The sequence below is a fragment of the Homalodisca vitripennis genome, chromosome 6 (assembly GCF_021130785.1).
Source record: "Homalodisca vitripennis isolate AUS2020 chromosome 6, UT_GWSS_2.1, whole genome shotgun sequence".
Lineage (NCBI taxonomy): Eukaryota > Metazoa > Arthropoda > Insecta > Hemiptera > Cicadellidae > Homalodisca > Homalodisca vitripennis.
In genome coordinates this window covers 68,962,331-68,979,827 of record NC_060212.1, presented here as the reverse complement: position 1 = coordinate 68,979,827, position 17,497 = coordinate 68,962,331, and positions in this window count along the sequence as shown.

Sequence of the window (17,497 nt, the reverse complement as noted above, 5' to 3'; positions counted from 1 at the left end):
GAATCTTCATACTTTTAAGTAGAAACAACCCTAACTTTTTACATATAATTAGATGGCAAAGAAGTTGTTTTGATTAGACTAAAAAACAAGTTTTTGGATACAAAATAAATTTTTTGTGTTTTATTGATTGTTTTCATATACACTTTTCATTATTTTATAATATTTACTCTTGCGTGTGTAGGTTATTTTTAGCTTTAAATACGCTTAACCTATGCCATACATACTTATCCATTCAGGTGTTATGAAAAAACAGTTTGAATGTGTTTTTTCAACATGATTAGTTTCTTATCAGTTGCTATTTTCAGGTCTACTGATTATAATTATGGTTTCGGCTTATCATCACAGGTACACCCGAGTTTTAATCCAGGTTATCCGCCATTTGTATTTGATAACAAATAGTTACGCGAACCTGTTAGGTATCAATGGCGTTCAGCCGAATACTTTAGTTGGACATGAACCATATTAGAACTCATTCGTATCTAATGTATGCCGAAATAAAAAGTCTTACTAAAACAAATTCAATCAGTTTTAAGATATCTTGCCACAAAATACATTCACATTTTTGTTCATTAACTTACGTTTCATAGCTGTGTTGGAATAGTAATATTTCTTGTGAGATAGGGTGGCTACTGCAACGCAAGAGTGCAATGGAAATAATTATTTTATCACCGATTTAAAAAAGTGCCTTTCCACTCTATTATTTATCTTTTTAGCCTGTGAATACATGTATCACAAAGCATATGCTTGCACTCTGTTTGTTAACAACTTAATTTTTTGTGCTATCTTCTGGTTGCTATTACATTTGATAATAATATCTCTGTAAAAATATTCGTTAACGTTATTATCCCATGGAGTAACGTACACTATCATCGAACACCTGATTGCTTATATATTTATAAAATTTCTTTAAAACTTGTAACGCCCGGCATCTGAAAAACTCCTACTGGAAAACGCAGCCTCTTCAGTTTTATGTCTATTATTTTATCCATTTATTTTTATGGCTACGGTCTCTCAAAATTCTGGTTACTACAAGGTTCCAGTTTGTAGAATCCTGCAACGTATGAGCACTCACGTAATGTGCTATCTCCTACTCAGCAATGTCTTCATTTGTAACTAAAAAGAGCATAGTTTAGTTTCTTTGCAAACTATGCGAAATTATACTGCAAATATGTCTACCATATTTCAGTGATGTAGTTTTTATCAGAAGAAGGGGACCGGGTAGGTGAAATAAAAAAAAAATTATCAATTTTCTGTTTATATTTTTTTCTTGTAGCTTGGTTCTTTACGCACATTTTGATATATAACACATGATTATTTGGCTACTAGAAAATAAACAAAAAAAAATTGTTTAGTCTATCCATACCTGTAAATTCAGTGATGTGTTTGCGTCAACTCAAAACACAGCAGAAGGTTTAGTTGTAGTATGTACTTCAGACATGTGGGACATTATACTTTGTCAGGTTGGCTAACCTGTATATTCTGAGCAATTTGATGTCAGCTGTAAGTAAACAGTTCAGCTGACACTATTCTTGTGTTATTATTTGTTGTTGTTATGGTTTCATATTTTTACTTTCATTCTTGACGGCTAAATGAAACTTATACAATAGTGAAGTGATTTATTATGATTATACAATGCCAAGGAGTCCCAGAAAAACAGTTAGGGTATTCAAGAAGAAGCGAAGGAATGTATGTAAACCTTTGTTTAGAAAGGAAAATGAATTACCCTCAAGGAACAACATTTCTAGGCCTAGGCCTATACCTGTAAGTAATAGGACTGTATTATCAGAGTTGGAAAGTGCTTCTAAAAAAGAAACTAGCGAATTTGGATGACAAATATGATTTATACAATAAAGAGAGAATTTAAATATTATTACAGATTTAGGTTTGTTGTCAAGTGCTTTATGTAAATTTTTAAAATGTTCTTCATGTGATCTGAACAAAACTATGTACTGAGAAAAACCCATTGAACGTAGGACTTGTATGCTTCAAAGGTATAAAAGAAGCTGTTGAACAAGCAGTCGACCTAAATGACGGAGTACGTGACATCCCTGTAGCCATCGATGGAACATGGCAAAAAAGGGGCTATACGTCTCTAAATGGTGTTATCACCGCTACTAGTTTTTGATTCTGGCCTTGTTATTGACCTAGCTATATTTTCTAAGCATTGTATATGCCCAAATAAGCTGTCTGGGGCACATGAACTAACATGTATAGCCAATTACAAGGGAGTAAGTGGAGGCATGGAGGTTGAAGGGGCAAGACAAATATTTAGTAGATCCGTGGGATCATATAATGTGCGGTACACACGGTACCTTGGTGACGGTGATTCAAAGGGATTTGGAGCTGTTGAGGAAATATGTCCCTATGGGTCCTGACTGTAAAATTAAAAAAATTAGAATTGCATAGGCCATATCCAGAAAACGCATGGGCACGCGGTTATGAAGACTGAAAGCTGAAAACAAATCCGTAAAGCTCTCTGACGGCAAAGGCTTTAGGAGGTAGAAACCGTTTATCTTCTACTGTCATAGACCAGTTGCAGACATAATATGGGCAAGCAATCAGGAAAAACAGCCATAGTGTGCAGGATATGAAGCAATCTATTTGGGCACTGTATTATCATAAGGTATCCACAGATGAAAATCCTAATCACGGGTTATGTCCGGCAGGCACGGATAGTTGGTGTAAATCTAATAAGTCCATTGCAACTGGAGAACATTACACTCATAGATCCAGTATCCCTAAGGCCTATTATGGAGTTTATAAAGCCTGTTTTCAAGAGCTTATCAGATCCTACACTACTGGAAGGTGCCTTCATGGGCATACTCAAAATCCTAATGAAAGCGTCAACCAACGTCATTTGGTCAAGACCCCTAAAACCGGGTTTGTGGGTTTTGAAAACTCTTCACTTTGGGGTTTATGATGCTGTTGCTACCTTCAACTCTGGACAGATAACCAAGTGTCAAGTGCTTGCAAAGTGTGGAATCAGTGTGGGGAAAAATACAGTAGCAGCAATGAAACTAGTCGATCAGTTTAGGCTATTTGATTCGCTTCGAGCAGCATCTGAAATTAGTAAACAAGCAAGACAGAAGAAAAGATCGAGTAAAAGAAAGCTGGAAGACAAAGAAGAAGACCCAGATGACCCAAGTTATGGAGCTGGTCTGTTTTAAATCAATAAAGGTATGATTACATGTGTTTTTAAAAGTAGGCCTACTTTGATTTGCGATTCTCGAAAACACAATTTTTGAAAACTTGGTGCACACTTTTCTCAGAAAGTATTACAGCTACATAGATGAAATTTTTACCACATGTTATATGCATATGGAACTACACTTTAAAGCAGGGATTTATTTTTTCATTTTCTATGTTTCAAGTTTCTTTGAAAAAAAATCACAAAAAAGGCACTTTCGAAAAAAATCATAACTTGAAAAATAAAAATGAAAAAGATAAATCCCTGCTTTAAATATGCATAAATCCCTGTGTAGTTCAATATGCATATAACATGTGGTATAAATCTCATGTATTTAGCTTTAGTACTTTCTGAGAAAAGTGTGCACCAAATATGCAAATTTAAAATACGCAGCATAGGACCTACCCGGTCCCCTTTTAAAACAAATATAATATATTTCTATAATAAATATAAAACTGATGGAAAACAAAGTTATTTATTGTTATTTTTCAATCAATGGCATGATTGTGTCTCCCGTTTTTGCCTTAGTTTTGTCAGTAATAAAAATTCTTGTAAATCTAATATTTAACTATAATTATCATTAAACAAAAAAATATTTGGTATTTAACTTCATATAACTTCATATTCTATAGGTTCCTCTATTTTTATTTTAAACAATAGCTTAAAATATAGAGTAGCATATTTTCCTTAACACTGTTTTAACATAACTGAATTCTTTCAAACACTTTATACCAGCCAAACTTGTAAAATCTCACGTCTCAAATTATTTTACCTCAATTATATTTTTATTACTTGTCGTAAGTTTTCACGAAAATTATTTTTAAAGTTTCCCTACTATTAGCTTTAAGTTATAACTTATATTATTTATCTCGGAAAGGCAGGTTTAATTATGGTTGGTGTATAACCAGTATTTTGTTCTACTTAAGGCATTATCAACTAAATTATGTCTTGGAAACTAATACAACAGCTAATACAAGTATAGTACGCATGTTACGAATATTTGATCATTATGTGTGATTTCATGTTAACAATATGTGTTGTAAGGCAAGTTTAAAATACAGCATTCGTAAACAATTTTTTATTTATGCAGAAAATTTAGGTCGTAATAACAATGCAATATGTTAAATATTAGCTGGCCAATCAAAAATGACGTGAAAATAAACACAGCCTGTGAGGATAAAATACCACAGGTGATGTTATTTTAACCTGATATCTCAAATGTCACTTGTAAAGTCTACGAAATATAAAAGTTGCGCGAGTAGCGCTTGGAATAAAATCAATGTTAAATAGACAATGGATGCTTTTTGTACAGTACAATGGATTTAGGAATCTCTCAGTTAGAAATTAGTGCCTTTTAGATACTTACGTAAGTGTTCTATTTTTTAAAGTTTTAAAGTTAAATTTCATATATCAAGTTCTAATAATAAATTCCTATAAATTTACATGCATATTGACCTAGGTTGCAATTTAATATTTCTTTGACAATCTCCACAGACGTATTATCAATACAGACGTTATGGTTATGGCATAAAACTAGTTACGACAACCTTATAAAATTATGCAAAGTTTATTTGCTGAGGTATAGAAAATATTAACGTATTGCCAGATATTTTATACACTCTAAATATCAAACTTTGTAGCTGGGGATATGTTTCGACTGTGGGGATCATATGTAATGAAGTTATCCAAGTGTTACTATAAGAGTAATTGATGGAAAGAAGCTGATTTTGAATATAACAAAATATAACAATACGTAACACAACACAAAAACTGTCTTTTACACACTGGTAAATTTACGAAAGAAAACATAATATGACATACAGCTGCCCTAAAAAATAAAGATAGGACAATATTATATTATAAAATTGTGTCTGTTTGGTATGTTTGGAAAAGGTTATTGGAATTCATCTAAATATATGTATCTTTGACGCAGTATGATTTTGGTCTTTTGTGGCAGTGGTGTAACACAACCGTTACTTATTTGTTGCATTCTTTCCTTTCAATATCTACAATAAAGAAAGTGCTGGATGATCAAAGGACCTGAACAGCTCCTGCCAGAATCCTTTGTTCTCAGTAACTTTTGTTTCATACCTGCCCACACAACAGGAATAAAAGTTTAACATTCCATGTTAATAAATGTTGTATAAATTTTAGTTTGTAAGTAAAAACGAATGGAGTAGTGTTTAAATTCAGTTAAAATTTGAAGTAATACGTATAATTCTGTAACGTATTTAATTTGAAGTTCTTTTTCATGAACTTCAAAATTAATATTATATTACAAAATCTTGCTTTAAATTCACATAATCGTATATAATACGTTTAAATACAAATCCGACTTTGGATCAGAAGGTTTAAAACTTGTGGTAACTTTCTTTATTTTGTAAATTGGTATTGATAATTTACATTTTTAAACAGTTGTAATATTTCATTTTACTATAAATATAACTATGAACGTACTAAACAGTAAGACGCTAAATTTCACTTTACTTTAAAACTCACTCATTACTTTAAAAAATGCCAATATCACGATACAGGTTTTTTTTCTTATAATTTATACTAAATCTCCTTCTAAGAGAACAGAAAACCGTAAGTATTCCATTGCTATCGTTTCAAGAATAAAATAGGAATTATATGGTGATTATAATTTCCCACATTAAATCTGAAATAGCAACATCGTAAAGTAATGTTATGTAATCGCATGCGAAATGCTTTTACAAAAACCTTTATTTAAATTTGTAAAACAAGAAAAAGGCTTAGTTTAAATTAGTTATAAACTAATTCATTTAAAATTTGGATCCTTTTATTCTAAGCTTTTGTAGATCCACATGCCTTCTCCTGCAACTAATATAAAGGTCCACTAAATACTTTCTGACATTGTCAGAAAAACAGCATATCATTAAGAATGAAATAACTGTTTGATTCAGGAGACCTTTTAGAATTTCCTGAAAATTATAATGTGGACCAAAACTACAATTTCAACGTAAACTGTTATACATATTTTTACCATTACCAGTAGGTACTTCTTCTTTACCATTATATTTTAAAGTTTTCATGAAGCATTATAAAATTTGTATTGATAATATCACGTAGCATATTATTAGGGATACGATATATAAGACTGATAAAATGATACGGTAAGGATTAAATACAAAATTTTGTTTATTGCGCACAGTATCAAGCTCCGAGTCGACACGCAAATATACGAGTTGCCGTATGAATACGTAGTATTGATGGATTTGTAATGACAGACCAGCGCTGTAATGGCAGGATTACTATGGCAGTGTACAATACTGGCCCTATCACTCTCCCATTCGAAATAATAGCTAGCTAGAGTTACCAGAAAAATATGTTTAATAACTCACTACGTTGCCAAGTAAAATAAATTGTTCGAACAGAAGTTCTCCTACTATTTAAATGCAAGGCAAGCGTAAGGTAAACTCCTCTCTTGCGCTTTGAAAGGTCTGAAGTGGCATTAGGTAGCAGGCCTTAAAACTCAAAACCATTGAAAAAGTGCAGGGGAACCATCCTGCTAGAATTGAATGAGGTCTTCGCCAAATTTATGTTCATTTTCCCTAATAATTATTGCGGGAAAAAAATCTACTCTTGTAAAATTTTGAAATAAAGTTCTCTATTAATACATACAGATTCCCATCAATAAAAATTTTCCACAAAAGGTATACATTAACTGTAAAATGAAAAGTCTAATACAATAGTATAAGTAATTGTTAGATTGGCTTACTTTGGATATACAGTAATAAGAGTATGTTTATCCTAATATCTAAAACTGTTTCAACACTTATTATAATAGAAATTATTGCAGTTGATTCAGCTCATTAATTTAAATAAAATCTCAAAAATAAACTAAATTAAATAAACTCGAACCATTTATATTTTTAGTTTTTTTAATATTTATATATTAACTATTCGATGTTTTAAGTGGTTTTTTAAGTGTTACTGAAGTATTTAGTAAAATCTTTTTGCATACTCAATCACCCATCAGTTAAATAACTATAAGAGTTGTAATCGGTGTAGCTGAAAAAGTTTGGGCAATATCCAGAACTGATTCAAAGTTGTTCATGTTGGAGAAGTAGGGCAAACATCAAGTCAACGTAAAAGACAGGGTTTGGCGAAATGCAGATATGAGTAACGTGCATTTCATATATTGCAAGGAAAGTTAGCTTTTGAAGTTATCGTTTAAAATATATTTTATCTGCAGCAAATGTTACATTGTAAGAAGAAAATACTAATTTTAAATAATACGTGTACATACATCTGTTATAACACAGTTTGACTATGTAATAACTCAATTATATGTAAATTTAACTACACAAATGGGTAACATTTATTAGCTTGTATAAGCCTATAAAATATTTTAATGCTGAAAATATTACTTTTAAAAACATATAAATCAGAAGTTTACTCCCAAAAATAATTATATTGTTTATACTATGTTGTGTTCAAGTTCATATAGTGCAACTGCATTTAACATAAGATTATCTATTTAATTATTCCGTAAGAACATTTTATTTTAAATTTGACTTCTACGTTTATTACATAAAGCCCAGAACTCAAAATAGTATGAACTTTAGCAAAACCTACTCTTTGAGATGCTGCGAAAACATTTGTTGTTAATTGTCTCTTTTGCCTGAACAAACTGACCTAAAGACTTAGAATTTATCATGCTGCTTCATTTACGAGAAATATTGTGTTTTATGATGTTACATGTCACTTTTCGAGATTAAACTGAACATTAGCAAGTATGTAAACATTTTTGCTATAGGAAACCACGATGGCAACGATAAAATAGAAATATATATTATATATATATATATATATATATATATATATATATATATATATATATACAAACTCAATAAAATGTATGCCATTTTACCTTAAGACGTAGTAAGGCATTTGGCAAAACTAACCGAATGAAATGATCCATAAATCTGAAAATCTTGCATTGCGGTTCCTATCTGGCGATGATTTTACGTTGTCATATCTCGGTAAAAATATATAAAGGTAATATTTTTGTCATAGTGTCGTTTTACCACCAAAATTTTTTTAGCGCAGATAATCAGATTTTAAGCCATTAAGTTGTGCTTTAAATTATAACAGCTTTTAATCAAGACGCTATTACAAGAGAAAGTGTAAAAAATAAATTAATGTCATTATTCTCTTTTGATGTAACATTCTATAACCAGGCGATTTCAATCTTTATTGTTATAAGAGTAGAGGATTATTAAAAAAAATATTGTTGTTTTGTTTCATAAGTAGCCTAGAAGAATTATTTTTGGGAACTTTTACATCTTAACAATAGGTCAACAGACTGTAAAGGTATGATAAATAAACACATTCATTAATATTCAAGGCTTTTGATGGAATATTCATTGTTCTTACCACACAAGGTGTTGAGACTACACATTTCTTAGATATAGTACTTTTACGTACTACTGTGCCTAATGTCTATCATGTTAAATTATAATTTTCATATTCTTTTTGTAATTTTTATCCTTTAATAGAATACTTTTAAAATTTCTTTGATTTCATACCCTATTTTTATCACATAGGTATGATAAATTCTACCAAGTTATTTCTCATAAGATACTTGGATATTGAGTATTGGTCCATCAGTACGGTACGTACCGTGTGTTACACCACATACACAGCCGCCACTCAATCATGTGTGGTGCAGGCTGAACCACTACCACTGTCGCTATATTGAGTATTGGTCCATCAGTACGGCACGTACCGTGTGTTACACCACATACACAGCCGCCACTCAATCATGTGTAATGCAGTCCGAACCACTACCACTGTCGCTATATTGAGTATTGGTCCATCAGTAGGCACGTACCGTGTGTTACACCACATACACAGCCGCCACTCAATCATGTGTGGTGCAGGCTGAACCACTACCACTGTCGCTATATTGAGTATTGGTCCATCAGTACGGTACGTACCGTGTGTTACACCACATACACAGCCGCCACTCAATCATGTGTGGTGCAGGCTGAACCACTACCACTGTCGCTATATTGAGTATTGGTCCATCAGTACGGTACGTACCGTGTGTTACACCACATACACAGCCGCCACTCAATCATGTGTGGTGCAGGCTGAACCACTACCACTGTCGCTATATTGAGTATTGGTCCATCAGTACGGCACGTACCGTGTGTTACACCACATACACAGCCGCCACTCAATCATGTGTGGTGCAGGCTGAACCACTACCACTGTCGCTATTGAGTATTGAGGTTTCCTGTTATTGAAATATTAACCGTATTCTTCCCATAAAAAAACCTTTCCATCTCCTCTGGTTATTCAGGATATTCTACAACTATTCTATCTATCTATGTTCATAGTATTACATACCCAGGTTAAGTGTTAAAAAACGCCTGATAAAATAAGACAATCTTTACTTTCTTTTTTTTAGTATTACAACCTAACATATTAACATACATCTATATATGTTTACACTGGGAAGAAAGTGAATAACGTTGGCAACTAATACAAATTAGAAACATTTCGACGCCAATTTCTCTAAAACCCTTTAAAAGTGGTAAAACCTTTGTATAACGTAAATTTGTAAGCCTATAGCACTATTTTCTTGTTTAAATTTCATTATTTAATAATTATTACAATTAATAAAAATTATGATACACTGCAAGTTAATGAAATTAACAGAGTTGTGGTTTTACCACATATGGTTGAGTGTTGAATGAGAGATGGCAAACATGATTTTTTTATGAATAAGATATAGATATAAGATATGAATAAGTACTTTGTTTGAAGGTTATTTTTGACGATGGAAGGATTGTGAAGGAAACAGGATTTTTCCGGACATTTGCCATCGTTAAGTGAAACAAGAAAACAGTAACACTACGTTTCGAGATCTGCAATCTGATCTCTTCTTCAGGTAAAGAACTAACCTAATACATAATTACAAACTAGGTTAAAATAAACAAATCTTACTAAAGCGTTGTGGCACGCCTGAGTCAGGAATCACAACCTACATGTTGTATGTCAACTTCACTAACACTAAAGACATGCACTTAATAAAAAAAACTATACAAAACACCAATCATTAAACTAAACTACGGAATACAGGTCACAATATGTCTTCACTCGTCTACTAACCATTTACGACTGACCAGAGGGGGTAGCCAATGGTAATCGTGACGGCCGGCTAAAACAAGATGGCGGAAATACAAGGGAAGGGGAACAGGAATGGGCCCTTTCGTTATTATTGGTTCATGCGAGATGAACTTCTTAAAACCATATTGTGACTCCGCATTGGTTTATTGCAAATATCCAATTATGTATTTTTTGTATTATGTATTTATGTATTATGTATGTATTTATGTAATTATGTATTAGGTTAGTTCTTTACCTGAAGAAGAGATCAGATTGCAGATCTCGAAACGTAGTGTTACTGTTTTCTTGTTTCACTTAACGATGGCAAATGTCCGGAAAAATCCTGTTTCCTTCATGAATAAGTAATTATGAAAATTCAATATTCAAATATAAATAAAAGTATATTGCTACATATTTTGGTTACCACTTATCTCTAGAACGGCTGAACCAATTTGGTTGAGATTTTAAATATTCTTTGAAGTCCGGGGAAGGCTTCTAAGATAAACACAGCAACTGTATTGCATTGATGTAAACAAATTTTTTTCCGACATATTTTACAAACCGGCAAAATAGGGATAATATTCACACAACATAATCCAAGCTTAACTTACAATAAACATCTGTTAAGAATTTTAGCTGAAGATCGCCAAGGGGGTACAACCATTTGTTTGCATTTAGGTTTTAAAAATTATTCAGCTTACAGGGATTGATCATTAGTGTAATCCAAATTGAAATTACAAAATTACTGTCTAATTTTTCCTAATTTTTCAAATTATGCCAGTTTTGAATTTAGACCTTCTAAGCAAAATTAGGGGGATGGACACAAACAAGTCTCCATGAGCCATTCTTTTCAAGACTATAGTGAAATTTTCCTGTAATATAAAACTTTATAAACGTTTATTTTAGAATGTTAAATGTAGTATGTTTTCCCTCTTCCCTTTATGCCGGAAGAAGAACAAAAGTGACGGAAATAGATGCATTTTAACGGAAAGTATCCTTAGTAAGCTAAGTTTACTTATTTATAAATTTTCTAATTTAGGCTAAAAATTTGTGTTTATGTTTCTAGTTTAAATATTACACCAAATAACTAATATAACACATATCTTTATCATTTATAGCTGTATACTTATCGTTAAAAATATGTTATTATAAAATTAATATGAGTCTTTGAGCTGTATGTTACAAAATAATTTAAAACACGATAATTGCTTTGTTTTATATTTCCAATAAACGCCTGTCACAGAGATGTTTATTTATTGACGAGATCATTTAGCAAAGTATTCGAATTATGATTAATAAGGATTTGTGGTGAAAAAAATGTCATCAAAATGGTTATAAAATAGATATATATATATCTATATATATAAAAATGAAACTGTTCGTGTGTAACAGCATCACTCACAAACGGCTGGACGGATTCGCCTAATTTTTTTTTTTAATTTGTTCGTCTTGATCTGTAGAAGGTTATAGGATACTTTTTATCCCTTTCCCGATTCAGGATTCCGCCCCCACTGGTTACAGAAATACCCGTAAGAAATGCATTGCAGCAAACATATGTTATTAAGTGAAAGAGTCTTTTCAAATTTTTAATCAGCTGTTCTTTGTAAACATATATAATGCGACAAAAAATATATTTATATATAAATTTCTTTACACTTATAGTTTTAAAGCATAGAGTAAGCTTAAGAGAAACGACAAATTTTGTTTAAAACTGTTTCTGCAATCATAATATATAAAAATGAATGTTTGTGTGTTTGTCCTTTATAGACTCAGAAACTATTGGACCGATCACTATGAAAATTTGTATTTTTCTATGTAGAAGGTTTATACGCAATGCCCATTGATGTAACTAACCACCAGGCTGTACTGCAAGATATAAAAGTTATCAAAGCGCCTGCACATTATAAACTGCAATTACAACACAGTAGTTACGTATATTAAAATATCCAAACGCTATTTGAAGGCAAAGAAATATACGGGCAAAGCTTAAGAGACGCGTGCGAAGCCGCGGGAAACAGCTAGTATATATATATATATATATATATATATATATATATATATATATATATATATATATATATATATCTCTTTTTAAATAAAATAAATATATATTATTTATTGTATTTTTATTATATTTAATATATATATATATATTATATATACATATAATATTTTATTAGATATTTAAATTTAGAGCTTTTAAATTTTATAGTCCAACGATACTACAATAGTTTTCATTCATGATCAAATTATTACGCTTTCTATGTATTATTTATAGCAATATAATTAAATATACTGCAAATTGAAAATATCTTGTTTGAATATACTGCAATTTAAATATATCTTGTTTGAATAAACTCGTATGGTTACAATATTAATGGAAGAGACACTTTCATTACATTTAAGTATTGTGAAAAGGTATTTATTTATTGTGAAAAGCATTTGATTTAATCCATGTATTTGCATTTTACTAATAATCTTAGAAAATGTCACGGAAATATTCAATATAAGTTAAATAAATTGCTTTAAGTATTTTTTGTATTGTTGAAACCGTTCAGTAATATCAAGAACTTGTCCAGGAGTTTTTCGTTTAGGGAAAGTTTGAGGAAAACTCAAGTGAACCTAAAAGCCAGGATTTGGCCGCGATGTGTGGACATGAGTAATGCGTCTTTTCATACGTCATGACGAAATTTCTGCTTTAAAACTCTCAGTTAAAAACATGTTATCTTCAGAATTGCTGTAAAAATAGAATGGTGAGAAATTCCAAATGCGAACTATTCTCTTTTTTCTCTCTAATTTAGCGTTATATTTAATAATTAAATTATTTCAATTTTAAAATAAAAAAATATATGTTTTTATTGTTAACTGAATTATAAAAGTATTAGGCCATTATATGCAATAAAAGTGTTAAAAATATATCAAGCCGAATACAAATTGTTTTTGTAAGAAAACAGTGTTTACATTTTGTTTCATTGAAGCTAATAATTTAAAGGATCTGTTGCAGCTCATGAAAGTTTTAATCATTTTGTGAATGGATAATAAAACCTGTTCTTGAAGGTAGTGGTCTACAGTGTAGAAATATGGCCTTTAAACCGTTCCTTATTGTTTAATTGTTGAACACTTATTATTAGTTTTTACTTAATCGCTTAACCAATATACTTGTCATGGTCTGAGGTAGACAGTTGCTAGTAAACCAATTATACAGGTTATATTCTCTACGTAAGGATAATGTCTCAACATGGAGATTTTGAACGTTTAGAACATAAATATTTTTAAACGAAAAGCGTATTTTAAAACAGTATTATGTTCAAATAAGCTTAAAAACTAATTCTAAAGATATTCTCAGCCAAGATAATTATCAAAAATAATTATTCACTGAAATTAAAGCCTTTCTATTTTTAAATTTTAATAATAAATCAAATAAATTTAAACTACTTCTCAATTTTCTATTTTGGACCCTGTTCTCACTCAAACTGTGGAAATTTGCGTAGTTCTCCTTATATTTAAGTTTTTCTTTAAATTCAAATTCAACTTGTTATATTTGGAATTTTTCTTAATGTTCAAAATTACCACATATAATAACCAAATGTCAAAGTTTTAACTAATATACAGTCGAAATTAATCCTGTTCAAACAGGGAAAATCAAATATTCTACACGAAAATTTTCTTTCTTCTAAAGGCTTTCCTTTTTACTCGATTACATTTATAAATCTACAATCTACTCGCGCGTAACTGCATGAAACAAGATACCCACTAAATTGGGTACACGCTAGAAAAAATATTTAACGTAATTCTGAAAGAAATTTTGTACTCACCTAAAATCAACCGCGGAAATTATGACTCACGGAACGGACTGACATAGATTCGCGCATTCTCTTATAACAACAAAGTCAAGTCTAGATGCGCTGGTTTAAATTTATATTCGCCCCCTCCCCCTACAATAATTTATGACATCCCCGAGCTTAATCATTGACCCAGTCTTACCAAGCTTATAACATTCCTGAATCTGAACCAACCAAAACCAGTAACAGTTGGACAAAAGAACCGTTCAGCAAAGTCTCAACTCAGAATCGAACTACTATCCTCAAGTAAGATGAGCAGGCATTCCAAAGGAGTATATTTCAATATCATTACCTGCCATCTGACTGACTACTTAATATTAAAAACACTTTTTATTTTCTTTCAAAATTAATCCACAAAATTTTACAAATGAAACCCAGTGTAGGTCAAAACGCTACGGACGCTTAAGCAAACACGTTAGGTTTAGGAGTATTGTACTTTACTGTTACAAGTGAACTTATCCCAAATCCAAACCACTTGACGGTCGACCAGTTCATGACTAGTCGCATAGGTATTTATTTCACTAGTCATCTAATGAATCACGGTGAAATTCGGTTCGACCACATGAAGACGAATTATCTGGTAAATATCCACCATCTAACCCAGACGTAATAAAAAAAATTAAGTAAAATGTCAACGATCAAGTATTACACTGTCCATCGTTCATGTTAGTTACACATATGTAACACTTACAGAAATATACAATAAGGTAATCACATATCGAAACCAAGAAGACAGGTTACGTTACACTCATCTTTATTAAAGGCGCATCCTAAGCTTTAAAAAAATAAATATGTAGAAATTGTTAAGGATTTCTAAAATTTTGATATTATTCCCTAAACAATGATTAGGTCAAGATAACATTATTCCTATAGACCCTCAGTTGCTTCAAGTCGTATATAAAAGACAGACAGAGGTACTGCGATTCCCCATAATCCTGAACAGATAAAGTATAACTCTACTAGGTGCCTTAGTGACCAATTCAAGACAGGACGTGTTTCATCACAGGAGCAATTTCCGACATTGCATCATATTCCCGGAGAAGCACTCCTTTTAAGGCGCCATTTAATTAAAGTTAGACTACCACACATTCTCTATCTTATATTATAAATTAATATCATTAGTCAGAAACTATTCCATCAGTAAACAAGTTTTATTTGTAGACTTTTCTATGTATTTATAAACAAATGTTAAGCAGAATTGTTTTAGACAATGCTCTTTTTATTGTAATGGTTATTATTTTAAGAGAAAAATGTTTTTAGTGTAATTTGTGTATGTTATCATGCAGAAACTTACTTCCTAGATTCTTAGGCTTTAACAGACCGGCTTTTTTGTCATCATAAATAACTTTAGAAGGAATATCGTCTTTAACGACGCAAAGATTGTACATTTGTAGGCTGTGTGCTTAAAAATCAATTTTGTCACTTCATAGGTCAAATACATTCGTTGTTTAGATGTCCTAGAAAATTATGATTTTATAGAGTACTTACAGTAGAATGAAACCCCGTTTTAGTGGATCAATGTTTTATTGATTTTAATTGTAATACGTTAACCTAAATTCCAAACCTATTTACAGAATTAAGGCTTTCACAAGAAATACTATATTTTTGCGGTATATTCCAATAACGTACTTTTTAGATTTGTTTTGTAAATGAGTAATAGACTACAAGACGATTTTCTAAATTTGAAACTATGATATATACACAAGAATTGGTTTTTTTCTGGAATAGGTTTTGAACATATCAACAAATTTATTTTTTCCTAATTTTAGTTATTCAACTCGTTAAGAACAACTGAAACTTTATTCACGAGTCAAAATTTTACATTTAGTAATACAAGTTTGTGTACCACTTCAGATTTGAAAAACATTATTACGTAAATGGCTACTAGAATCATTATTCGTAAGGGACAATGGCGAGAAAAGGAGAAACAGACAGACAGAAAGAGAGGGCACCGCTTCTACAATCCATCATCTGCGGCATAATATCTGCCCTGGCCAGGTTCATTTACACGTCCTTTGTCTGCTTTGGATGCTGCTCTACAACTGCATTTTTAATTTGAAGTCCTCGAGAGTTCATAAATTTTATACTTTTATATAGAAACAGTAGTTACGTTTAACAGTGATTTACTTATAGTACACAGTTTTAATTATGATATTTGATGAGAAAGAAGTTGGCTTGAGTAGACTTAAAAACAAGGTTCTGTATTTAAAATAAAAATATTTGGGTGTGAAATTTCGTACGGTTAAAAAGAATTTACAATTTTATAAAATCTTCACTTATATGTGTAATTACATTTAGCTCCATAAAATAACTTCTGATGTTTTTATAAAACAGTGTTTAAACGTATATAATTAATATGATAGTTTTTGGTCTGTTGTTATTTTCAGATAACTGAATAGTTACAGTGTTTCGGCTTATATCCCTGGGTAACAAGAGATTTAATCTTTGTTATATCGCCATTTTTTATTTTATTCCAATAATTATTTGAACCTATCCATAACAATAAACGGTTAAAAATTATTAACAGTAAATAGAAACAAAACAATACATTTAAAAAAAAATAATAGTTTTTTTAATCGCTAAGTTACTATCTTAGCGAATGTTAATATCGGTTCAGTAATAATATTGTAAATAATTTACAAGTAAGTAGTAAACTATAGTGTAATTGGCCTATTAATATATAGATTAATTTATAGATTCAATACCAGTATTCATTGCTATGTATAATAGACATAAAGCATTAAAAGTTCTAAATCATAGGCAGCACGGAATGAAATTTAGGTAAAAACTGCACTTGTCTGTGTATAGGATAGCTCCGATAGGACTATGCCGCACAACTGTCGGTTGAAAAGCTTCGCTGAGGTCGCGAGGAAAATTTCAATGTATAGCTCATATCATTGTCGAAATTTCCTCAGGTCAGATATACAGTCAGATATAATACTGAATCAAAATTTTTAAATATCTTCTGGCAGAGATATGAGACATTATGTCATCGAAATGTGATTGATTAATTTAAATGATAGTCAGCTAATTGACTTGTTGGAATGGGCCATAGTAGAGCTCTTTTTATTGTTTTGTATACAAATGAATTTTCATGCAAAATTAAAAACTCTAAAGTGTGTTAATATTTAACCTTTATCGAGATATCCTTTCAAATGAAGTATTCCCATCTTGTCAATTGAGTTAGAATTGCAGTGTTTTCATAGCAGTGTTAGAATAATATTACCGGTGAGGTTCTGAGGGTACGATCATACTAGAGTGCACTGAAAACTGTATATACAAAATTCCTATATGAATAGTTTCCTATATAGAAATAAATATTCGTGAA